At 43.8% G+C, this 26,040-nt stretch overlaps 1 long non-coding RNA gene across 1 annotated transcript in view; it reads left to right on the forward strand.

Annotated features, from left to right (window-relative positions):
* Positions 1–25,983, forward strand: part of LOC138628136 (uncharacterized) — a 51,498-nt gene extending 25,515 nt beyond the window's left edge. The window contains exon 3 of the long non-coding RNA XR_011311446.1: positions 24,315–25,983. This is a non-coding gene — a long non-coding RNA (uncharacterized lncRNA). The remainder of the gene's footprint in view (positions 1–24,314) is intronic.
* The last annotated feature ends 57 nt before the right edge of the window (positions 25,984–26,040 follow it).

Here is a 26,040-nt window from a genome sequence, read left to right on the forward strand (position 1 = left end):
CTCTGGTGTGATTTCCTGTGATTTAACCATCTGAAAGTGACAAAACACCATTTATTTTCCTGAAAAGTTTGAGTCGAAACTTTTCTAGACCGCCGCTAATAAATCAGGCATATTTCGAATGTACCGCGGTGATATTTTCCACCAGGACATGACACGCTGTCTCCTACGCCGGGGACCCGACGGGACACGGCGGACGTACGTCCGCGCTTTATACGAGCGAGCGTCGGTCAGATGAATGACTCGTGACCTCACCTGCTGTTTGTGTGCAATTCTCTCTCCGCTGATGGCAGAAAAAAAAATAAATTAAAAAAACCACGAATTATACTAAGCCTCGTTTGAGAGGGAAGAGAGAGAAAAAAAAACAAATCAAGCTGCTCTTCAAGAAGAAAGTAATGATGGTGTTACATCGACTTAGTGCTTTTGATTCACCTCGTCGTCTCGTCGCGATCGGCTCTTTTTTTTTTTTTGTGTCGTTTTTTTTTAATCTCAGCAGGGAGGATCGAAAGCCTCTAAAAACTTGGCTTTAAATCTGAACGATCCTGCTGTAAAAGTGAATATTCATCAATCGAGCATCAATTATATTCGAAAAATAAAAACAACTTGAGGTCAGTTTTAATTTCATCAACAAAAACGATGAAAAGTATACGCGGATTACTATTTTTTTTTTCTTTTTTCAGTTTAGCATAAAACTATAAAAACCTTTAATGACACGTTGGGACATTTTTCATCAATGAATTAAAAAAAAAAAAAAACAATGACGCAGAAGACAGACGAATGAACAAATATCGGAAGTAAATAGCGCTTGATCGCATTTAGGCTGCTTTCGTTCGGTTATCTTCACGTTGCGATCCGAAGGAAAGACTACGTTCCAGGATTAACATCAAAGGTCGACCATCTAAATCTTCCTCTTCATCCAGAGGTTCCCAAACTTCTGACTAATCACCACTTTGCAGATGCCAACAATTTTTCTTTGTTTTGGCGTAGCGATGTCTTTTCACTCCCCCGTAGCGCCGATCAACTGCCGACTCCTCTTTAGCGTTGAACGTTTTGTCTTCAGTGTTGTCGCTCGCCTCTCGACCGGTTTCTTGAATCTTGTCGCTATTTAAAAATTGTCGCTTGTTCTGCTCCTTAAAATCAATAATCGAGGAATTTGAATGCGAATGCTAACTGTCGAGCTAACAGTAGCGCCACAGAGCCAAGCGCAGGTGAATTTTATTCTTGAAATATTTAAAACAATCAACAACTCATTTTTATTGACTTACATTATCCAAAACTTAACGCTTCTCGTCAACAGAAACTTCAGCAACTCCTCGTTGCTCCTCCATGTTTTTACTAAGGAGCCACGCCCGCTTAAAAACCGATGAAGTAAAATCCATGCAGAAATTTCTCCCGTGAAATAACTAAAACTGTTCCAACGCGGGTAGATAACAATAACTCAGCTTATTGGGGGAAATGGCCGTTTTAATCCTGGCGGCTAATTAAACCCCCAAGAGTGGTGAAATCGCTCGAGTGGCCGACATCCGAACCCAACCTCGCGGGCCGGTCGCACCTCCAGATACATCTGTTTCAAATCAGGTGCCTCTCTTCTCCCTTAATTTACCAGGAGAGTTTGTTGCAGACAGATATGAATTTACAATTAGTCTCATGCCGGCGACTTCTTAAGGTTTGCGACAGCGTCTGGGGTTCCACTAAAGGCCATGTGTGTGGAGCCATGAATTTCTTGCGACAGGCTACGATACCAGAGAGGCTATATTTAGGGAGGATAACTAGTACTGCACGGTATAATCTGACATTTGTACCACAAGGGAGTCATACTGCATTGCTCGCAAATGACAGTGTCACTGTTGGTTTGTGTCCCCGGTGGAATAGGTTAAAGAGAACAAAACATGTTTTTGCAAGCGGAGTGCCGCTCTGCAAGACAGATCTAATAAAACCGTATTTGATTGCGGGGGTATGATCTGACTGGGGCTGTCACTGGTGAGTGAGCCCCCTGAGCTCGGAGACAGCGGCAGTCTGGTTGAAAAGGGAACAAAGAGTCCCTGGGAGCGGTCTCAGTAGACTCGGGGAAACAGGAGTCTGCATGACTGGCCTGCTTTTGATGGCTGACTTCAGCAGGGCATTTCAACTTCCCCCCTTCTCTACTTCTCCGGCCCTCCAAACCAAGGACAAAGAGAGACGAGCAAAGTCCGCTGTGGTTCTGGTAGTTGTAGCTTCTCTAGAAAAAGAAAGAAAAAAAAAGAAGAACATCAGAAGATGACTTTATAGCAGCTATTTCATCAACAAACATCCCGCACACCCTGGGCAACGTTTTATCAATCTACAATAACATTTTCTATCTGTTCCCCATTCGCCTCATGCGGCGTCGTAGTTTTTAAATTATAACGCCGACCGGCGTATTTGAGCACCTGTCAAATCCTCTTAAAGAAAACAAGCATGATGTAATTCGGTTCAACCAGGCAATTCATTAGCCCCGAGTCGAGTCGCTCGTCCTTCCGCGAGTTAGCTCGCCCGTTGTCCCTTCCCCGCGGAGTCGCCGGAGGAGCCGCCGAGGTCCGCGTTCACCAAGGTGATCAAAACCTGCGTCAGCCGCGCACCTGCCTCCCCAAACCTCTCAGGAGGAACCGGGACGACCGGGCGGCACAACAAGGAGAGCCGTGGCGACGCACGCTCGGGGAGTTCGGCTATAACTGCGTCTTCAATCAGAGCCATCCGAAGGATAAATAATAATAAAAAGGAAAAAAAAAGAAAAAAGAGTTTGTTTAGGATGCACACTGCACCGGCTGATTGATGCAGCGGGGATGTTGCAGCCACTTAGCCCGCTGCAGTGCTTTAGCAGTTATACGACACCGTGCAGCCTTTTCCGCACGCTCGTCCAAACTACCGCCCGCAGAAGGAGAAACAGTCGCGCTGTAATAAATAGACATACGGGACATGAGTGTTGAAGACATCTTTACTATAAGACAGTAAAGCCGTGTTAGCGAAGGCAGGTCGGATATTATACTGGCATGCTGAGTGGAGATTTGGGGATCAGCAACGTGCAGGCTGTTTTTTTTTTTTTTCTTTTTCCAATGATATGTTTGAATTATTTCTTATGGGTGTGCATAATGGCAATATAAATCTTTCCTGGTGTGCAATTACAAAGACTGGCATGGTCTATTCCCCGCTGGGTGATCGCCTGCGAACAATGACATATTACCGGGCCGGCCAGCAGTGGTCATTAAGAACTGATATGGGATTTATGGCCAGTCTTTAAACATGAGATGGCATTAAAGAGATTTGAATACAGTCAAAATGGCACAAAGAATCCTGCCCGAGCCCACGACGGAGCTAATGAACTGTGGCTGGGAAGCACAGGGATATAAAAGTTATTTTTGGGGAAAGCCAATTTCTCATCAAGGGGCAGAAAATGAGTCTGATTTTAATCACGGGTTGTCAAGAGTCCATAACAAGCTCGCCGCGTTATGACGGTATCGTATCGGGGGCGCAGGTTTTTTTTTTTTTTTTTTTTTTAACGAGCAAAGTCGGAACAATTAATACATTAACACACGCTTCAATTTGTAACGCGTGTTGAGAAGCAGATGACAAAACAGGAACGTGAAACGTGAAGAATTCAAAAAACGATACGGTGCAAAAATAATAACGTCGGTGTTCCCGCGTGACGACAAGGGCTCTCCATATTACCGCGCTGCTAATTTCCAGTGGCAATTAAGGAGTCTTACATTCCAACCCGGTACCTGCTGAGTGAGTATAAGGAGCTTAAACATCAGATGTGTTCATTGGAAAGTGAGAAATAAAGACTTTGCCTCATCATATTAGTGCCAGCCCTTAAAGTGACTGTTTATCATGAGGTAGTGCTCAAGGTTTTAATGAGCTCCCTGCCTGTTCTAGTATAATTCCAATTAGTCCCTCCATCTCATATAATGGCATGATTACCTTGTGAAGCCTCCATTGTTTTTTTTTTTTTTTTTTTTCTCCCTGTACAAGCCTTGAAAGGAACCCTGACTATTTTAATCTGTTTCCCAGTGGCAGCACACCTGCCAAGCCAGTTACACCTCCTGCAGAATGATCACAGGTATCGGTTCATTAATACAGAGACTGGCAGTGTATGAATTCCCCCGGTCACACCTAGCGGATAGATGAGAAAATAAATGTTATCATCTGATTTTTGACGGCATTTCTTTTTTTTTTTTCCTCTCCAGTATGGAGGAGGAGGAAGATTCACAAAACAGCGACAGCGGTTTGCTTCTGTGTCTCTGGTTTTTGCTGGTAATTTCAGTATTTCGTGCGTCACAATCTCGCACGTGTCCACGCGATGAGTATATTTATCGTAAACGTCATCAATGTGTGCGGCATTAATTGTCCGACTTTCTTAAGAAAAGAGAAGGTTCGGGTATCGTGTTTCCGACCCGGTGTCACGACGAAGCGTGAAATAGACACGCCGGGTCCACTGCAGCAAAATGTGAGATAGCCACGCAATCGTTTTCATTTGACCAAGAAAACTAGCCTAAGCCTGACTGTCGAGTCATCAGAAGTGTTACTGAACCCCGGTACGTTGAGAAGCCATCTCAGCTCTCTGCTACGTTGGATTTTATGCCACCAGAAGTTGTTTTTTGTGTGTGAACTTTTCTGAGAATTTTCCTCGTTAAAGGTCTCTTGTGACGGTTGGATTCTTCGCACGACACGGTATCACGGCAAAGCGTGAAATAGACACGCTGGTCCACTACAGCGAAACGTGATATAGCCACGCTTTGTCCTGTCTGGACGTGAAAGTTACACGCTTTTGGAAGCGTGAAACTTACACGCGCGTAAATGTCATGTGACGTGGGATCACGTGACCAAGGTCCCGCAAACCGAGGTCGCGAGGCCACGTGCAAAGGTCAATTTTTTGGGGCGTTATTAGGAGGGAGGAGAGGTGGGAGGGGGAAACTCGCAAAACAACGTCTTGCTCGCGTATCTCTTGCCTTTGCTCGTACTTCAGTATTTCGTGAAAATCTCGGCTTACTTCTGATGAAGGGATCTCAGTCGGGGAGCGGTAACGAATCCTGCGTCAGCGTCTAAATTCAGGGCCATTACCTCAATTTTGGTCGCTGCCATTTCAGAGGGAGATGAGGCGAAGGAGCTATTTTTTGATCAGAAAGCCAGGCAAGGGGAGAAGCTGTCATTAGCAGCAGGCCATTTGCGGTGTCATCTCTCGTGTGTGGACAGCCCGTGGCTTCCACTTGAAGACGGTTCTGGTTCTTAAAGGAAATGCACCCGCCCCGGCGCCCCTCGCAGCCTCCCTCTAGCAAAGACCGGAGAAAACTGACCTCACGATGGAAATGACTTATTACTGATAAGGGGGCGCGTCAAATGCGTATAATGAGAAGGGAAAAATGCGCGGTAACGTCATGCAAACCGGTAATCGGTGCGAATGTTGCGGATTCAATAACTGCCGCAGCTGCAAGGCGGCTGCACGCTCGAACCCGCACCGCGCCGCCCGCCCGCACGGTGCCCAAATCGATTCGGAGCTCTGATGACACGGGAAATGTTTCATTCAAATCATAATTTAACAGGGCATCAGCAACGACGAGAACAATAGCAGAGGGACGGTAATAGCCCGAACCCAAAACTGAATTTAGATTTTTTTTTTTTTTTTTTCCCCTCTCTCCGATTTTTGACACTCGTGCAGAATAAGAGACGGGAGGGGAAAGAAAATGGTAATCTGCATGAAAAACCCTTAAAAGAATCAATTTGGCAAGGTGTCTGAGAATGTGACTTTATCCGGCACTGTGATTCCGACTGTCTCCCGTAAGAGTGGGATGACTGTCTTTCTTCCCCGCTGACAGGCAGACCCGGGCCAAATTGACAGTTCTTTAAAGCGCCTGACAGAAAGCCGCATTAATTAAGTCATTGCTGGACTTTAATTGTGTTAAGAAGTTGAAAAAAGAAAAAAAAATCTAATATGAGAAAAGGTTACCAAGTCCTCCGTGGTGTCAGATTTTCTACTTTCTATGAATATTAATGTGCCTAATGAAGACAATCTTCGCTTCATCTCCCCATTGTTCTGTATTCAGGTGCCAAGCTTTCACAGCCATTGATTTGTTGTTAAAGAACAAATATGTCACGGGAGAAAATGACTGCCACGTCTTTTATCTTAAATTTATCAAGAAAAACGCCTCTCCTTTCAGTTGAAGTGTGGATTCTTTCTTTTTGTGTGTGTGTGTGTGTGTGTGTGTGTCTAAAAAGATTTTTTTAAGCTGAGTGAATGTCATGCAAAAGTTGTCAAGGTGTGTTTGGGTGTTAATTAGATGTGGTAAGCCAATTTCTGCTGTTCGGCTGTTTTAATGGAGGGAACAAAAGGAAATTCAGATTTCAGACGAGGACGCGGTGGACAACAAATAAATAGAGTCTTTTGTTTTTTGCCATCGTTGGCATGGCATTATTTGGCTTTTTCGCACCCAGAGCTGGAGAAATTCAAAACCGGATATTGGTTCATAAAGACGAAGAGCGTTGAATGCTATCGGGGTAGAAGAGCGGGTTAAACACGTTCTGGGAAGGGTCCTGATTCGAACGAGGCGGAGGTCTGAGCCGAGGCGGGACCGCCTGCCACCCGCTGGCACATAAAAGTCATGATATTTGATGGCAAGTTACAAGTTCTTTGTGCCTTGCCATGGAGCCTGGGGGGGAGGAAGAGGAGGAGTGGGGGCGGGGGGGAAGAGGAGGAGAACAACACCGAGCACTCCCCAAACTTCAATATTAAGCGAGCGTCATGATTGCCAGGCGTACTGAAAGAGACAGACACACACACACACACACAAAAAAAATTCAAATGAAGCTCCTCGTCTTCACGATAAGACAACCTGAGTCCTCGTGAAAGATGAGCTATGGCTATTTCTGGAGAACGAAGTGCTCCGTCTCGCCACAGGGCAAACCCTGAATAGCCGGGGTTGGAATTACTTGAAAAGGAAAGGCCTGGGCTGATGTACTTGGCACTTGTCATTGAAGGAGTGTCTTTTGTTCGCGACGCCATAGATCTCCATCTGAAGGAAATTGTACAAAAGGACTCGTGTTATTTGCGAATCCTTTTGTGAAAAATTAACATTCTACAGAGAGATGTGAGGGGTGGTGGTGGTGGTGGTGGGGGTAGTAGTGTCAGAAAATTAATATTACAAGATCTCATCTGAATTTTCTGTTTAAAAAAAAATATATATTTGGGGGGGGGAGGGGGAGAGAACCTGGCGTGCAACACACCCTCAGCGCTGCTTTATTTATTTTTGTATTTATTTTTGTGCGTGTTCGTGCCGGACGTCTGCAGTCACCACCACCGTGGCTAATTCGCGTTGCGGGTCGGGCGTACACAAAGTGGGAAGGATGGGGAGCCGGCGCGCATGTGGACGTCCCCTTTACTGCATCCGACAGAGACGACTTCTTTCTGATGTCATCCCACCTCTCCCTCCCCCTCCTGTGCATTCGGGGAGGGGAGAGGGGTGGGGGCGGGGGGCGGGGGGGGAGTCAATGAAGTTCACATTGTTTCCCACCAGAGGACACGCACACACACACTTCACAGGAGGAATCAGTCAAAGCATGAGATCAAGTCTCCAACATCATCAGCTTAATGCGCCCTTCAAGGAGAACTGTGGTCTCCTGTGTTGAGAATAATTCAAGATCATCTTATTCAGTGAATGTGATGAAACTTTTCAGCTTAAGAAACCATATAATGTCGTTTTTTATTTTTTATTTTATCGTTTAAAGGGCCCTAATCTGTTAAATATGAGGAACAGATTGCGATTCCGTAACGTCTTCGAGGTTTGTTTACGTCGCTACCTGAAACCCAGCAGGATATTACTTTTACTGTGAAGAGCTGATTTTAAATCTACAAATCAAACTTTACTTATTCATGAGAAGATCCTTAACATTTGTCCGTGTGGGGGAGAGAAAAGATGGATTGTGGCTTTAATGTCTCCCTCTCCTTAACAATTTCTGTTATTTATGTGATATAAAGCAGATTCCTCAGAGGTAACTCAGCAGTTCTTTGCTCAGATGTACTGTAGCTCCCACGTGCTGTATGAACCAGACGTGCTTTTTATTTATGGGCGAAGTTTAACTTCTGGCTTCGTGCTGCAATCATTATTGTTTTGACACTGAGCACATAATGGCGTTTTAAAATGAATCAAATCTAACGTTCGCGTACCGGTGACACTTTAAGATTTCCTCTCGACGTAAACACCTTTTCTTTTTATTATTACGGTTATGCAAACGATTATTTGTCATTATCATTGCTTTGTTGCCGCCCTTAATTGCGACTTGGACTGACCTAAAAAAGACACGGGAGGAGAAAATGAAGAACAGCGTGAGAGGAAAAGTAATGAAACGTCTTTCAACAACACTTTGTCTCCGTTCCTTCGGCCAAGTCTGGGATACCTATTAACACTCCCTTTAAATTATTCATTCTGATGGATAAAACACCTCCACAATTAATTGCATGTGAGCCACCCAGCCCCCTTAAATCTGTTCAAGAGGCTGAAATTCACAGTGTGCCCTCGTTAAACGTACAATTCCTTCACACTGGGCTTTGAGATACGGAGCTAAATGTAAAAGTTGGAGGTAAATATGGTATAAGATGGCGGCGGATTAATGGGCACGGAGTGAAGTATCTTCATAAGCCTCCGCTTCTGTCATGAAAGGCCTTATGGAGAGAAACGAAAGAGAAAAGAAGAGAGATGCCCCTCTGATATTAAACTTTCCTATCGTTTGTATATTCTGTTTCATGGACATCACTTCAGAGAAGTTGAGCACCGCACGACTCGCGCGCTCATGTAAATTACATCAGAATCCCAACCTTGCAACCATTCACTGTGAAAACGACACTCAGTGGTTATGTATTAATCATAAACATCATCAATGTATGCAGTATTAATTGTCCTACTTTCTTAAGAAAAGAAGGTTCGGGTATCATGTTCCGACCCGGTGTCACGGCGAAGCGTGAAATAGACACGCCGGTCCAACACAGCAAAACGCGAGATAGCCACGCAGTTCATTTTCAAAACTATTCTGAGCCTGACTGTCGAGTCATCAGAAGAACCACTGAGCCCCGGTACGTTGAGAAGCCATCTCGGCTACGATGGATTTTATGCCACCAGAAGTTTTTGTAGTTAAAGTTCTTTGAAGCGTCCCGGTATCGCGGCAAAGCCTGAAATAGACACGCCGGTCCACTACAGCGAAACGGGAGACAGCCACGCTTTGTCCTGTCTAGATGCAGGTGAGACGTGAAAGTTACACGTTTTTGGAAGCGTGAAACTGACACGCACGTAGATGTCATGTGACGTGGGATCACGTGACCAAGGTTCGGCAAACAGAGGTTATGAGGCCAAGTACAAAAGGGCACATTTTTCGGCGGTATTAGGAGGTAGGTCGGGTGGCTTGGTGGCATTAGACTGCCGTGCGGGTCTGTGACGGCCGTCGTGCGGGACGACGAGGTTCGGATGCAGTTGACAAGGTTTTTCTCGAGTTGTTTTCTGTTTCCTGACCCCGACCGTGTGCTCGTTTAGTAAACCCAACCAGGTGTATTTGCTAAAAGGTTGATTTTCCTGTAAGTCACATGGCTCTTAGCGTGCAGTAGGTTTCATTTCTGTCCACGACCGCAAAACGTGTAACTTTCACGCCTAGGCAGCCCAAAGCGTGGTAATGTCACGTTTTGCCGTGATACTAGCTTACCACGTTCTGGTGTGGGGAGGTCTGTTAATTGGTAGATAATGTGTAACTAACTCCCTCATTCGTACTTGATTTGATCTAAAGTCTTTGATTCACACTGTTGTTTCCACCTGAAGGAGAAGCGAGCCTCACATCGAAGGGAGGAAGTGGGCACAAACTGCAGTATTGATGCAGGATACAAACATAGAGGCAGACTGATGGCCGCCACTGAAACTGATGTTAATGTCAGTATTGATGTTTTAGCACAATGCCGTTTAGAAAAAAATGCTAACTCAGAGGCAAAAAAAAAGTTACATAAAAAAGTAATGCGGTAAGCAGAGAGAGAAAAGGGGGGGAGGGGGGGCGGGGGCGGGGAATCAGCATTGTGGTTTTTTTTTTTTGTAAAGGAAGCTCATCCAGGAGGAAGAGTCGTGCTGCTCGGCTATTTATTGCGATGCTGCTGAATGCAACGCCAGCTCAAAAGAATTCAAATCATCGGGGAGATTGTTAGGCTTCTGTGAAAATTACGGAAATGCAGGGGAAATGGATGAGCAACACTTCATAACAATTAATCAGGAGCCCCTGATTAATAAAGTTCATTTTTTATTCGCGATGATTCAGGGGATTATCAAAAGGACACTGTCCTTGTCATTTTGATTAACAAACCCATCCTCGCTCAGGAAGAGGACGCGCTGAAGGGAGACGCTTTCTTTCGCCCATAAAATAAATATTGAATGAGAATATTAACTCGTTAACCTTGACAAGTATTTGTAATTTTCATAAGGGGGTAAACCAGCGGATTCAGCACAAAAAAATGCTGTGGGGGTTTGAGGAAAGGCACGGGAAGCAGGGCGGGGGGACGACAACACACAACAAATTAGAGGGAATGAAGAATGCTACTGCATGAATCCTGTCATTTTTATGGGCTGCAATGATTAATTTGTTTGTTCAAATTCTCAATTAAGCCAGGAGGAACTGGCAGAATTAGAAAAAAAGAAAAGAAGGAGAGCGGTGCGGTGTTGTCTTGGCTCTGCGAGCACCCCCGGGGAGATATAGCCTCTACCTGATCTCTCAGGTCATCAGGCTGTTCTGCAGACAGCTCACCACGGCAACCGGAGCCGGGGCGTGGTGCACGTCTGCACTATTCGTTTCAAACCACACGGAAAGAAAACAACTAAAAAAAAGAACAAAAAATGTAAATCAAAAATATTTAATCAGCACCCCCTCTCTCCCCCACCCTCAACCCCCCCCACCCCCCTCCCATTTTCCCTAATACGATAAATCATCCATTTGTCCAAACAATCCGAAGGTAATGCCCCTAAAAAAAATGTCAATTGTCAGTGTGGGCATGCGTCGCATTAGATATAAAGTACAGTTCAGCACACACAAAAAAACAGCCAGTCAGTCGCAGTGCCATACAGAAGGAAATAAAATATGGAGCTTGCACTTCCCTTTTTTCCCTGGAGGCACCGTGCACTTATTATTTGTCAGAGTGACAGATGTTTTTCAAATGACGGTGTCTCATGTGTGCTGAACTTCTACCAAAGCCCTACCGTGAGAGACTGCGGGATGTGCTGCACACCATCTGATGGAAAGCCTCCACGGACTCTTGTCTCATGTTGCTGAGAGGCTTTTATTTATTTATTTATCTTTTTCCTACAGGGAACAGAAGGCAGAGGTTGCCAGGGTGGTCCTGCCAAGGTGACGGCGGCGCTCTAACCCTCCCCGAGTACCGAGAGCTCGCCCGGACCCTCGGCGGCGCGAATACTCGCGGCGGTACACACACACAAAAAAAAAAAAGACTCGGGAGAACCCAGAGTCAAGATACTGCTCATTAGAAATTTGAATTTCGCAGGAGGCGCCCGTGTTTTTTTTTTTTTTTTTTTCTGGGTGGCTGCGACAAATTAAATTTACAGCGCACATATTAATACAGACAGAAAAACTCTGCTCAGTTCCACCAACCGAGCAGGAAGAAAGAGCGATTTTATTTTATTTTTTAAAACCGCGCGTGGGAGGGGAAAAAAAAACAACCTAAAAACGCTCAGGTAGCATCACGGAGCTAAAACTGTTTGTTTTTTTTGTAGTTTTTTTTTAAGCGGGTATGAAGTGTTTCTCATCTTTGTTTCCAAAAAAACAAAAACGTGAAGGGGTCAAGCCGGAGCAGAGTTTCAGCGGAGATTGTTGCTCAACTTGTTCTTCTAGTTTAAGCAACACAACCTCAGATATGCAGGACTTTCTCACGCTGTTAACATGAATACACTTGAACTTCAGGATATCCCAAAAGCAAACCTACTATTTTTATTCACCCGCATTTTATGTAACGTTCTGCAGCTCATTGGAAAAGCTACAGTTCGTACATGTGTGGTACACTTAAAGGACTCGCGGCTGATGCGCAGCCTTTTTCTTCCTTTCCTTTTTTGACTCGATGAATTTGTAATCAAATTCTACTCTTTGTTTATTTACCATCTTCATCAGACCGCTTCCCTCATCTGCGCAGCAAAGTGTTAGTTTCCCTCTGTAATCGTTCTGTAATGCTGAAATCCAACAGAAAGGGTACATCCTGCGCATTCAAGTGTAGCTTGAAGAAAGAAAAAAAAGAAATTGTAATAAAACAAATCATCAGGAGAGCGAGCTCCTTCCGTTCCACGTACGCCGCGAAAGTGAAAAGTGCGACTTTGTTATTGTGTTTACGACCATTATATGATTTTTGTAATGAAATCGCGGTGTGTTTTCCGGACCAGTGGGTGCTTTTAATAGGTGTTGGCCACCCGTTTCCCCCCCCCCCCCCTCCAATTCAAGGTGTCCTCTATACAGCGTTGTATATATCCGTAGCAGCACAGCGGCATGCAGCATTGACTAGAGCCAGCGCTTGTGAAACGAAAATGCTTATTAGTCAAACAGTCCCCATCGGAATAATGCCACGGTCAGCCGGTGGTGAGGGATAACTCTGCGCCGGTGACACTCCGGAGCCTATTCTGTAGGGGGATCTGCTTTAGTACAGCGGCGCACAAACATGATGTATGGACACACACAAGCAAGAGGAGCATCATGGGACCACACAATGGAAGAGCTGCGGGATGAGTTACTGTAGCGAGAGCTGGGCGGGGTGGGGGTGGGGGGTGGGGGTGGGGGTGGGGTCGGGGTGAGGGGGTGGGGTGGAGAGGTGGAGGAGGGGGGGGGGGCTCGCATACAATGCGCTCTTCTGAAAACAATGACAGTATGTTCCAGTTTCTGTTTAACGATCCGTTCGCCCCGCCGCAACCTTGATCGAAAAAAAAAAACACCCGGTCGGCGGAAAAAAAAAACTAAAAAAAAAAAAAAAAACGGGACGATAAGAGTCATTGTAGGTGACGTTAAAGCCCCCCCACCCCCCGGCGTCCTTCGCGGGATCCGTTAAAAATCCTCGGGAAAAAAAAATAACAACAACAAATACAACAACAGACATGCAAAGTCACACATGCAAAGTCACACGGCTCCTTTTTCTTCGCTAGATAAGGACTGAAGGTCCGGTCGCGCCCGACGCTTGTTGACGTGAGAAACACTAGCGGGCCCGGGAGCCCTGCTACCGCCAGTTGGCGCACGATGGGCGCTTTTATTTCGCTTTGTCGTGTAAATAGAGGATGAAAACGGTCAACCAGTTGGGAATTAAATTCATTTTGGATTCTCCGTGAATCTCTGTTCCTTCTGTCGTGAGCGCAAAGACGATGGTTTGTTATTGGTCATCAACTCGTAAAACAAAAAAAACAACAACAAAAAAGGGGGAAAAGATGTCAAAGTTCACCCCCCCCCAAAAAAAGTGCGCCGTCACTTCCTCTTTCGGGTGAATTCACCAAATTTAGTGAGTCCGACGAAACAGAATTATTTCGCGGTAAAATGTGCTGTTTTAAAAGCTGCTGTGACTTAGGCCTTAACTGAGTTATATTTAGTCTGACTTTCATCGCCGGGGCCCTTCACGTTTAATACAAAAAGGTTTGTCAAAGCATCATATATTTATGTGGGACATTTGCTGCGTATGGGGAAGGGGAAAATCAATTTCCCACCCCTATTGATAATTGATTGTTTTTTTTCTGAGTGTACCAGATAAATGACATACCGGGTCTATTATATTTTGAATGGTAGTCAAGCATTCAACACCTGTCTGTCTGTCTGTCTGTCTGTCTATTTCCATATCTCTATATCCCTCTGTCTATTTCTTTATCTTTATATCTATCTCTCTATTTCTATATGTACCTCTATTTCTATACATCTATATGTCTGTTTCTCTATCTCTATATCTACCTTTCTATTTCCACATCTCTATACATGTCTCTCTATTTCTATATCTGTATATGTATCTTTCTATTTATCTATATCAATCTCTGTTTCTATATCTCTATATCTTTCTTGCTCTATTTCTCTCTACTTATCTATGCACATATTCGTCATCTATTGACCTACCTATCTCTGTATTTCTCTGTCTTTCTCTTCATGTATCCCTCTGTGCCTCCATCTATGTCTTCCTACCAATCCACGTACCGCTACTATCTACCGGTCTATCTACGAATTAAAGCATTTGACATATATTTGAACATGTCAGTCTTTCGGTGTATTCAGACAGCGACAGTGAAAGGTGACGTACAAAAACAAGCAGATAACACGAAGCGGGGGTGCAGGGGTTGCATGCTTCCTCTGATTTAATTCCTCCTCTCCACTTAACAGCCTCAGACACCTCGTCATTAGCCAGTAAACCTTCTCAAAATAAATCCAATCCCATAAATCTACCTCTGAAGGAATCTGATACTTTTAAAAAGTGACAGCGACTGACCTTGAGATTTATTTTTGTCACACCAGAAACTGTCTCCCTCAGCAACGAGGAGATGTGCCTGTCCAGATGGTTTTGTGTGGCATCGTCTTGCTAATTGTCAGTGATGCCATCAAAGGGACGTAGCAGACCTGACAACTTAGCTGATGAGCAATAAGACGAGTATGAGGGGGGAAATTAGAGCCAAAAACATGTGACAGTTATTTTGTGCAGCCCTACCTTATGCTTTAAAAAAAAAAAAAAAAAAAAAAAACATTTGGCTTCTTTTGTTTTCCTGCCGACCAGAATAGAGTAGAAAAAAAAAAGAAAAGCTGTTATTATTAAACTGCCGTTCAAAATAGTCATTATTGTGTAATTATAATGTCTAATTGCGTTATGCGAGCTATAAATATCCCTTAGCGGATAATAATGCAGGAGGAATAGGGCCATAATAGCATGCTGTATTAAAACAGCCCTCAGATCTCTGTGGTAATAATATGTTACATGTTTTTTTTGTTGGTTTTTTTATGCTATCACCTGTCTTAAGTCGGCGTTTTAAAGTTGAATAGGCTGCGGCGCAGCGGCGCGACAGTGCGTCCCCGCTGACTGTAAAACATGCAAGACAAAACATATGACACAGGGGATGATCCTGACCCGAGACTGACATGTGCTAAAGTACATTATAGTCATTGCCAGGATAAAGGTCACATTGACTCCTGTTATAAATTGGACAGGACAGCTCCAGCATACATGGAGTGTCAAGTGTGAGGAGGTCTGAAAGAAAATCCCTCGGATGTTTCGGGACACACACACACACACACACACACACACACACACACACACACACACACACACACACACACACACACACACACACACACACACACACACGCGCACACACACACACACACACAGACAGACACACACACAGAGGCGGGCGGGCCGGATAAAAGTGTCTACGTCTCGCTCTCACTTGTGATTAGCACACTTAATCATCACATTAAAGGAGAAGTCCAAGCGAAGTTCATCATTTAATGGAGAGATGCAGCCTTTTAGCTTAGCTTTAAAAATAAATAAATAAAAAAAAAACTGCTGGTGGTCATCAAAACAACACGTAAAAGGCGAGCTAACGGTTCAGGGTTGTTGTTGTTGTTGTTGTTGTTTTTTACTATTATTGCCGCGCGGCTCACAGTTTAATGAGTTAAGTCACAGTTTCAGCTCTTCTGTTGCTGGGAAATATATATATTTACATATCCATTTGAGGCATGATAGTCTTTTCGACTAAGAATACCCTCCGCCTGGAAAAACGGGAAGCAAGCAACAAGAGCAGACTCCTCTTGCTCTGAGATACAAAGGGAAAACGACTTGAAAGGAAATAAGCAAATGAATGCAATGCCTCATTAGGCGGGTTTTTATTTGACCGTAGCCAATTAGAGAGCATCTGTAATTTAAAACAGTCAACCTAAAAAAAGACTCAACCAAGAACACATTTCATCTCGCGGGACCGGATCCTTTTCGCCTTGTTTTCATTCAAATTATTTTCCACCAGTGACATTTTCTATTTGAGTGAATATAAAATAATACGCAGAGGGACCGAAGTTCAGAAATATGCAGATGGCTGGCCAGCGGTAGGAGTTTGTTTGTTGAGATGGAAGAAAAAAAAGAAAAGAAAAAAAAGGGGGGGGGGGTTTCACAGAGGTCAAGGTTGCTCGGCGAGGTGTTTCGGCCTCGACTTGGTTGTTTTTTTGTTTTTTCCACCCCTGCTTTGTGATCAATACCTCTCCCTCTGTCTTAATCAACGAGTCGCTGAGGTATTAATGACACCAAAGGTGCGCTTTAAAAAAAACAAAACAAGAGCTGCAGTCGGGTGGGGTAGGGGAGGGGTGGGGTGGGGTGGGGTGGGGGCAGAGATTGACAGCTGGTTTAGCCGTGAATCACACCTGAGTGCAGATTAACGTGGCGCTCCTCGCAAACAGAAAACAGCACTGAAGTATTGATGGTGGGGGGTGGAGGGGGGCGGAGGGGGGTGGTAGTAGTAGTAGTAGTTGTTGTTTCTGAAGCTGGCGCGAGTGATCCACATCAAAAGAGATATGACCAAAAACAAGATCCCGACTGCTTACTTTTGCAAAGGGGAGAGGGGGGGGGGGAGGATGAAGAGGGAGGAGGGAGGGATGGGGGGGGGGGTGTAGCCTCGTGAAAAATAGTAACACCTGTATTGCTTATACTGGTTGTTAAGCATTGGAATAAAATTTTGTGCAATATGCATAACCAAATGCTGGAATAATGAGCCATCTGTATGTGTGGTCCCTTCCTTGGAGATGCCAAGAACGGCACCATCTGCGATGCAGCTACCAGCTGTTTTCCTTCTTATTACATGTTTATTAAAAGCTGAAGTTGTCCTCCTCAAGAAGAAGGGAAAAGGGAGAGCGTGCGCACGCGGGTGGCGGCGTCGGTTATCCGATTGCCTCCATCTCCATTAGAAACAGACTCCTGCTCCTGAAAAAAAAAAAAAAAGAAGAAAGAAATTACACTAACTGTTTCAACAGAACCGAGGGAGCGCTAATTAAATACTCCTTCTTTTTTCCATCAGCAGACTCGCAGGAAATTAAGAGAACAAACAACGAGATTGACTGGCAGCAAAGCAACAAACATGAAAAGAGGATGAATGAGTCTAATCCACCAGGACTGGAAATAAATAAACAAGTGATGTCACTTACCCCCCAACCTTCACTTAGCCCTCTGGGTTTTGTATTTGAAAGTCCCTCAGCAGGGGGTAGGGTGTTTGTGTTTGTGTGTGCGCGTGTGTGTGTGTGCGTGTGTGTGTGTGGTGGCGGCGGCTTTACGCATCTTTTTCTATTTGCATTGTTTTCAATTTTCAAAACCTATTAGCGAGATATCGATCGACCACAATTGAGCATTTATGCACAGCAGGCAACCTACATCCCTCCAGTCAGAATCAGATCACATCTCCCGTAATTGAGGGTGGCAGAACTGCAGACCACCCTCTGCAACTGTCAACAAATTTCAGGAGCTCAAACTAAGATGCGTCGGAGGATGCATCCCCGCCGCCGAGTGATGGACACCGAGAAGGAGAACTGGAAATGTCCATCAGCATCCTCCTGCCACGCGGCGAACGAGACAGGTCAGGGTTCTGAATAGACACTTGACAAACCCGGGGTGGACACACTGTCGACGCAGACTAAAGCAATACCGAAGGGACAAGTGACAGGCTGCTCTTGATGCCTTACCTAACTCGCAGAACACGCACGCACGGGCCAGGCAAAAAAAAAAAAAAAAAATTTAAAAAATAGTGCGCGGCCCGGGGTCGTCGGAGGCCCAAACGCACGCTTTGTCCTTTTTCGGGCCCGAGACGCAGATTAAAAATAATAGTAAAAAAAACCCAAAACAAAACAAAAACTTCCAAAGACGCCGCCGCGATGAGATGAGAATCGCGAAGCGCAGAACGCGGTCTGGAAAAGTCGCAAATTGATATTTCTGACAGCGCATCCATTTCTGAGGTTGGCGTGTTCACTCTGGCTCAATGCTCAATAAAACAAACAAAAAAATGCCCTCTGTTTCTCCATAAACAATTACCTGCCATAGATTGTAACCTTATTGGATCGAGTGAAATGTTTGAAATAAATCATTAAAGGCGCTGACAGGGCATTTATCTTCACTCTTGCTTTAATGCTTCGCGCACAACACAGTGGATGAAGTCAGTCGAGGGTGTGTGTGTGTGTGTGTGTGTGTGTGTGTGTGTGTGTGTGTGTGTGTGTGTGTGTGTGTGTGTGTGTGTGTGTGTGTGTGTGTGTGTGTGTGTGTGTTTTTTGGAGTAAGCCGGGGCCCCAACGTGCCTCAGTGTGTGTGTGTGTGTGTGTGTGTGTGTGTGTGTGTGTGTGTGTGTGTGTGTGTGTGTGTGTGTGTGTGTGTGTGTGTGTGTGTGTGTGTGTGCCGGGGCCCCAACGTGCGGGGCCCCAACGTGCCTGTGTGTGTGTGTGTGTGTGTGTGTGTGTGTGTGTGTGTGCTTGTAAGAAGCACTGTTGCGTGTGTCAATCCTCCTGTGGAGCCATGTTCTCAAAGCTCTTCATTTTGAAATCAAGCATGAATAATTAAGCCATTTCACAAGGCTGCTTTAACAATATATTACATGAGAGGAAATAGGTCAAGCAGTAATGTAAGAGAGATTGTTTGCATGGGTGTTATCGGGTTAAAAAAAGAAGAAAAAAAAAAAGGATGCTGAACAATACATCCCACCCCCCCCTTCCCCTCCCCTCCCTCTCCTCTTCGTGCCCCATATACTGTACTTAACTCTACAGAGTGATTGACAGCTGGAGCTTCAGAGTCATTTTGCTACAGATATGAAAAGCTTTCCTTCACAAGTGGTGTATTTGTCAGGGTTACATCTGGGTCGCGGTGCCGTTCCACCTGAGACGGTCCGTCAACGTTAACCCCTTCAAACTGGAGCTCACGCTCGCTGGCACGCACCAGCAAAACAGACAAGTATAAATATCATTTTTGCATGCTTTGTCTACTTTTTTTTTTTTTTTTTTTTAACTTGACGCCATTTACTTTAAGACATAAAAGTGCTGCAGTTTAAAAAAAAAAAAAAAATTATTATTATTGTTGAAATGAAATGATTACTGGGTATAATATGGGTGGTGGGGTGGGGGTAGGGGGGATAAATGGTGATTCGGTCCTCTACACCAAAATTACCAACATTTTTAAAGTAATACTACTTTTTAAAAAAAAAAAGTTTTTCTAGTTTGTTTAAGCCAACGTAATATGCAATATATTTAAAGAATGAAGACTTGTTTTACACTTTACTTTAAAGATTGCCTGCAGCATTTTACAGTAGGAGAGAGCCACCATTGGCCCGCAACTTCTCATCATATCCATTACTTTGCTATTCGGGGAATCTGTAATAATCTTTGTTTGATGAGTAAACAGCAACATTTTGTTCCCGAGAGCCCACATGAAACATAAACACTGCGTTAGCTGATTTGTTTTGTTTTGTTTTGTTTTGCTTGGCGGCAACACGATGTTGATACCATGATCACATCTAGCGCTTTAACTCCCCAGCTGTTTACGAGCTAGTTGCTTTTTAAAAAAAAATTTTTTTTTTTGTCTGTTTGTTTGCGCGCTCGTAAAAGTGTTAAGATCGAGGAGACATGACCAAAAGAAAGAGCCGAAAGATGCTCAAATGCCGCGTCGCAATATGACGTCACCGGCAAATCGCGCAAGCACGCCCGTCGCTCCGCTGGACGATGTTCTGTCGGTGTCGCGCTTTGACGCGTTGAGGCGTGAAAAGTACACGCGTATGGTTTAGGGCAGCCAAAAAAAACAAAACAACACTTGGCTAGGTTCGGGGAAAAAAGATCGGAGTTTTCCTTCAATGTGACGCAATCGCAGTTTGGTTAAGTTTAGGCACCAAAAAAAGCTCTCGGTTAGAAAAGGTAACGGCTGTCTGTAAAGTCAGTTTATAATATTCAGTGTTGGAACGAGGCCTTCGGTTTCGCACGCAGTCATCTGATCCGTTATTTTCTACTGTATGAAAATAAGCATTTTACCCACAAAACCCACAGCAGCAGAACGTGTTTTGTTCAGAGAGTGTGTGTGTGTGTGTGTGTGTGTGTTTGTGTGTGTTGGGAAATTGTTCACTTTGCTGTGTTTTGACAAGAGTTGATGACATGTCTCTGCCCGCTCTCACTATTCTATTTACATTGTGGCTTTACCATTCATTCTTTCTGGGAAAAAAAAAAAAAAGAACCTGATCTGCCTCAACATGGACACGGGTTAGAGTGACACAGACGCCGACGGAGAATTTATTCACCGTTTAATACGCAAATACCCTGCGAGTTCACCGTACGGGCTGTCTACCGTAGCCGTTTGTACCGGGAGTTTATTTTTCTGCGTGTACATTTCCTGATGTACAAAAAAAAAAAAAAAAAATCCAGAGCCGTCACCAAAAAAATATTGGAATAAGAGAAGGAAGTGTGAGGTATTAACACCTGTCAGAAAACAAGAAAAAGAAAAAAAAAAAAAAGAAAGAACAAGTAACCACTTGTCGACTACCGACATTCGGTACAAACAGTGCAACAATATCACAACGGTGACTGCGTCTCTATAGAAAACCATAAAATGGTGAAAAGCAGTAAGTCGTGACTGATGTGGGGAGAGAAAAAAAAAAAAAAAAAACTCCAACGATCTCCGTCATCTGTTACATTCAGCCCCGAGGACAAAACACGCCGATTCCCGCAAAGCTGCTTTAACTGCGCTTTCAACCACCACCACAACAACAACAACAACAACAACAACAGCAACAACAGCGTTCAACATCAGCTTGTGTTGCTCCGGTGTGTTTAACCACCAAAACGTCCTTTGAGTCGTCGGATGAATGGGGCACGTTGCTCGTAACGCCTACAATACGATAGAAACATCTTAATGCCGTCATCAAAAAAAAAACAACAACAACAAAAAAAACAATCTGCAACCGTGGCGTCGTTTCAAGAAAAAAAAAAAAAGTTAAATGATGTTTGTATGTGTTTATATGATCACAGATCGCTCTGATCTCGTTTCATGTGTTTTTATATTCCCCGTCCTTGAAACATATTAGGCTCCTTAAATCGCAGCAATGTAGTCCTGCTCTGGGAATTGTTTTTTTTTTAATTTTGTATTTTTAACCACTTGTCAATCACGTTAACTTGAAACTTCAATGTGGCTTTTTTTTTTTTTTTTTTTTAGACATCCTCTGAATTTGTGAAGACTCTTTGTTTTTTGTTTTGTATATTTTTCACAAGCATTACTACATGAATTACATAAAAAAAGAAAAAGAAAAAAAATCAAGCAGCTGCTTTTGACTGTATGCATATACAAAAAAAATATATAATCCCGGACTTCAATCACAGGCTCGTCCCATTGTACTGAACATGAAATTTCATCTCTGGATTAAAGACAGGTTTGGATTTCTAAGACCATCCTCCTTTTTTTTTATTTTGTTTTATTTATCATGACTACAGCGTTATAATTAGACTCCCTTTTGTAGAAAGGACTGCAACCAACTAGTTCAACCACGTGTTATTATGAATGAGGCCCGTGCTCGTGTTGTGATACTGGAAATACGTCTGTCACGGGGCTGAGAAGGATAAGTGACCGTTACGGATCCAGAAACGGCTTCTCGTGCATGTCGGTGAATGTTTTTCGAGATTCGCAGACAGCTTGCGAGTCTCATAATGTGAGCGGCGGGTCTGTGAAGTCTCGAAGACGCCGCTTGTTTGGGTTTCACTTTGAACTCCATGCTGCTCTGGCACATCGCTGTCTGTCAGATGTTTGCCGGAGTCTATTTTATCGTCGGGCAAATTATAAATTAATTTTGTAAGATTCCCCCTGGATGATGTTTGTATGACAAAACTATCCGCATAGAGTAATTATTTAGACGTTGTTTCCTGAATTGCTCTTTTGACCTCGGGTGGGGGGGGGGGTTGGGGGGGTTATAAATCTTCTCGGAGAGTTAATGTTTACCAAACCACCAAGTCTGTAATAATCAACCAGGAAATGCACTCATTTCAAAACCTTGTCTGTCCTTGTTAAGACGCACTGAGAAAGTCTTGGCACTGATTTTTCTAGAATACGGTTTTAAAAAAAAACGGTGAGCTCGTATGCGACCAATTAGACATGTTTGAAATGCGAGAGTGTGGGAGAAGACAGACACAAATGTCAGAGATGACAAGGAGAAATAAAAAAAAATAAAAAAAGAGAAGCTTAATTGCAGTATTGTCCTCCTTCTCATTGCCTGAAACCAGAGTGGAGGTTCATTTTCTGCAAAGGCCAAGTTTCATAAGGAAATCTATCAGAAATACAGGAAAAAAAAAACCCATTCATTTTCTTATGCTCCCTGGTGCACTTTGTCATATAGGAAAAACCTGGAGAGACAAAATTGACATCTTTACATGTTTGTAAATGGCCAATTTGAAGCCTCGAGTCTAATTTTTTATGGGAAACAGAAATGACCATATTTGGAGGTGCTGGGGAGGAGCAAGGGGGTGGGTCTAATTGAGAACCTAAGGACACTATGCTCCGCCCACCTACTGTATAAGAGCAACCTGGCTGCACCCTAGGCATGTCAATCAAATGTACCTGTCTTTGAGGCCTAATATCTAATTAATAATGAAATTATTTTCTGAAGGACCAAATATATATATATATATAAAAATGATCAACTTCTCATGAAATTGAGTCAATATATATATATATTGACTCAATGAGTAAATCTATTGGAGCGAGACATTTTTTGAGCCAGCCCCTAGTGGCCCTCCGTGGTATCGCACTTTAGGACACTTCTCATGGGCTTCACTTTTTAAACCCTTGAGAAACTATACATCCATTTTTATATGCAGTAAAGGCTGCAATGTAGAGATATAACGGTTAAGATGACAGGAAAAATTCCCTCTCCTTTTAGCTCCGGTTTTGGTCTCCACCAACTGCTGAGGAAAACGTGTGGCAAATGTTTTCTGATCTTATCTGCCGTGCTTCCTACCCTGCCTTCCATTCACTGCCAAAAAGATATCGTACAGTTCATTTTTAACCTACCTTTGTCGTGTCTAGACACGACGCTGATAAGAGCAGACCAAAACAACAAGCTGAAAGATGCTAAAATGTTTAAAACGTTGAAGGATAAAGGTCTTTTTGCAACCGTATATTTTGCTTGCATTGGCCAAGTGATTTGCAACAAGCATTTGAAGTATTATTGTCTTTGAAGACAAACATGTAGGTGATCACTGGTAAATGTAATCTAGCTCTGACATCAAACATCCGAAACTCTCTCCGTCCAGATGTTTTGTTTTTCTTCCCCAGGTTACAACGCTGACTGTACGCGAGACATGACGTTAACGTTCAACCTTAAACCCCTCTTCCAAAAGAAACAATGTTCGTCAACCTTTGAAGGGTCGGGAATCTGCTGCGATGACGAATCGACCCTTCTCAAAGTAATGAGATTAAAAGGTCAAATCTCGATCTGGCTGCAGTCAAAAGAAGCTTTTTTTTTTTTTTTTCTCCGGAGGCGCTTTGTTGACGATAAATAACAGGCGGATTGTGTTGACACTCCAGACGTGTCATGGGTGACTTCCAAGGAATGTGGGCATATTTTCCTCGTCTCGGAGCTGACTGGGCATCGAGCTCACATCCGCGCAAGAGCTCCAACAAACATTCGGAGAATGCATAAACTCCGTTTCTCGTCCTTTTGTCAGAGGAGCAGAAGTTCTTGATGAGCTACGAGATCAAAAAATAAATACTTATCTGATCGCGGGGCTTTACAAAAAGCGTCTTCTCGTGTAACCGGGAAGATTTTCAGATTTATGTTTCCTGCAGTGTTTTTTTTCCCCCCTCAAAAATATGACTTTAATTCCACTTCAGTTTTTCTAAGCCTGTCATCAGACGCCCCGGTCAAAGCTCGCAGCCATTAGTTAAGTTCGGTTGTCGGCTTTTTCTCTGCACGCGCGCTCCATATTTGCTTCTTAAACTCGAGAGCCACAGGTGGCTCGACAACAACAACCACAAATAAAAAACAAATTAAAAAAAAAAAAAAAGCCCCGACGAGACGTATGTATTGTCACGTATTGCTAAAGCTGCAGATCACAACTTTAAAATCGCAATCTGTCAAACTCGTGTCCCGTAAAATCGGCGAGCAGCCAGGTATGAGAACGGCAACCACGGCAACCGAGCTCATCAAGACTTCGAGGATGACGGACTTCCCGCCATCTGCGCGCGGATGTTAAAAAAAAAGTTCTAAGCGCTGATCGGACAACTTTTTCTTTGTGTGTGTGTGTGTGTGTGTGTGTGCGTGTGTGTGTGTGTGTGTGTGTGTGTGCAGATTCGGTGAGTAAAGGCGCGACGGGAGAAGACGGCGTCGGGAGGCGTGAGCGCCGGCGGAGCGAGGCCATCCTGGGAGAGTGGAGGTAAGGGTGGCGGTGGCGGGCGCCAGGTTTGTGTAATGCCTGTCACCGGCGCGCGCGCTGCTTTGTGTACACACGGGGACGTTAAGAAGCTGTCAGGCAGGTACGGCTCAGGCCTCACGATCCCACAGTCCCGTGATTGATCGCGCAGGTTCAGGCGGAGTTCACGGGAGGTCTCCGGTATCATCGGCGGGGAGAAAAAAAAAAACAGAAAATGAGTGACAGACACAAAATAGGGTGATGGAATATTATCAGGAAGCCATTTGTAATGCGGGGGCGAGCCTGGATCTCCGAGGGGTGTTGTCTCTCTGAAATGAAGTCATCCATCACCCTCGGCTTCATGTTTGATTAGGTCATGAGTGGCTTTTAAAAGAGAGAAAAAAAAATAAGAGGCTTTAACTGTTTTGTGGGAAACAAGACTTCAGGCTCAAAAGTAAGACGTAGAATGCGTCTTTCTGCAGGTTTGTATCAGGCCTGGCAACATGAAAACAAAATACCACTTCCTGCTAGTAAGTACAGCACTTTTCTAGTTTGAAAGTAGATCTGTGAGAATTTGAAATATTTTTTGCGGTTTCGGGGGGTGGAAGACGAGCAATTTAATGACATCATCGTGTCAATTTGTCCCTATTTTCTGACATTTTATGGACTAACCCATTCAGCAGCAACGCAAAGTAACCAAGTTAATCAACTACTGCACTTTAACACTTTTACTGGGGTACTTTACTTGATCCTTTCTATTGTGTGTTGCTTTGAAAATCTATGTTATGTATTTCTATGTTGGGGTATTGCTACTTTTTCCTCAACTAAAAAGCTCCAGGCACTTCCTGGACCAATGCAACTATACCATTAATCAAGAAATAGAGTCGGCAGATGAATTGATAAATGAAAATAACTCTATGTTGAAACCTCATATTGAAGAGTTGATTGTATGTTTTCAGTTGGATTGATGCCTTTCGTTTTTTTTTGTTTTTTTTTGCTACGATCAAAATATGCCAACAGGAAACCGAAGGGACAAACTGAATGCGACTTCATCTGATGGTACGCTAACTACTACTACCGTTACACAATTAAACAAGAAACCAGTTGGCATAGTAACTGATGAATTCAAATATCTCCTCCATATTGAAGAGTTGATCATATATGTTTTCAGTTTGATTGACACCTTCACGTTTCACTTAAAATCAACAGGAAATCCAAGAGACACACTTTTAATGTGACTTGATATGATGGTATGTAGTACAGATTATTGTACCCATATGATCCCGAAATGTCGAGGTCTGTATATTAATTATGAATTCAAATCCTAGTTTGTAATTGTAGTAAACGTCACAGAGATCCCTTTTATTGAAAAGTAACACGTGAAATGACGTCACAGAGTAACTTTTATCAGGGCCTGCAAAAAAAAAACAACCCAACAACAACAGTGAAAACTTCCTCCGTGGAAACATCTGATGAGCTCATATAAACCGTAACACGTTCAAATAGGTCGGTTTATTCTTTGCACGTTACATCCAACAACAACAAAAAAACAACAACCGCGTGACTGCAGCACTTCGTTCATATCAGCTGGAAATCTTACAAAAACTTGTCTTTCATCCGGCGAGCAAAGCGGAAGCTGGAGGGTAAAAAAAAAAAAAAGAAGAG

The sequence above is a fragment of the Brachyistius frenatus genome, unplaced genomic scaffold (genome assembly GCF_029030835.1).
Source record: "Brachyistius frenatus isolate BFR_SWC_R1_liver_20210118 unplaced genomic scaffold, ASM2903083v1 Contig_95, whole genome shotgun sequence".
Taxonomy (NCBI): domain Eukaryota; kingdom Metazoa; phylum Chordata; class Actinopteri; family Embiotocidae; genus Brachyistius; species Brachyistius frenatus.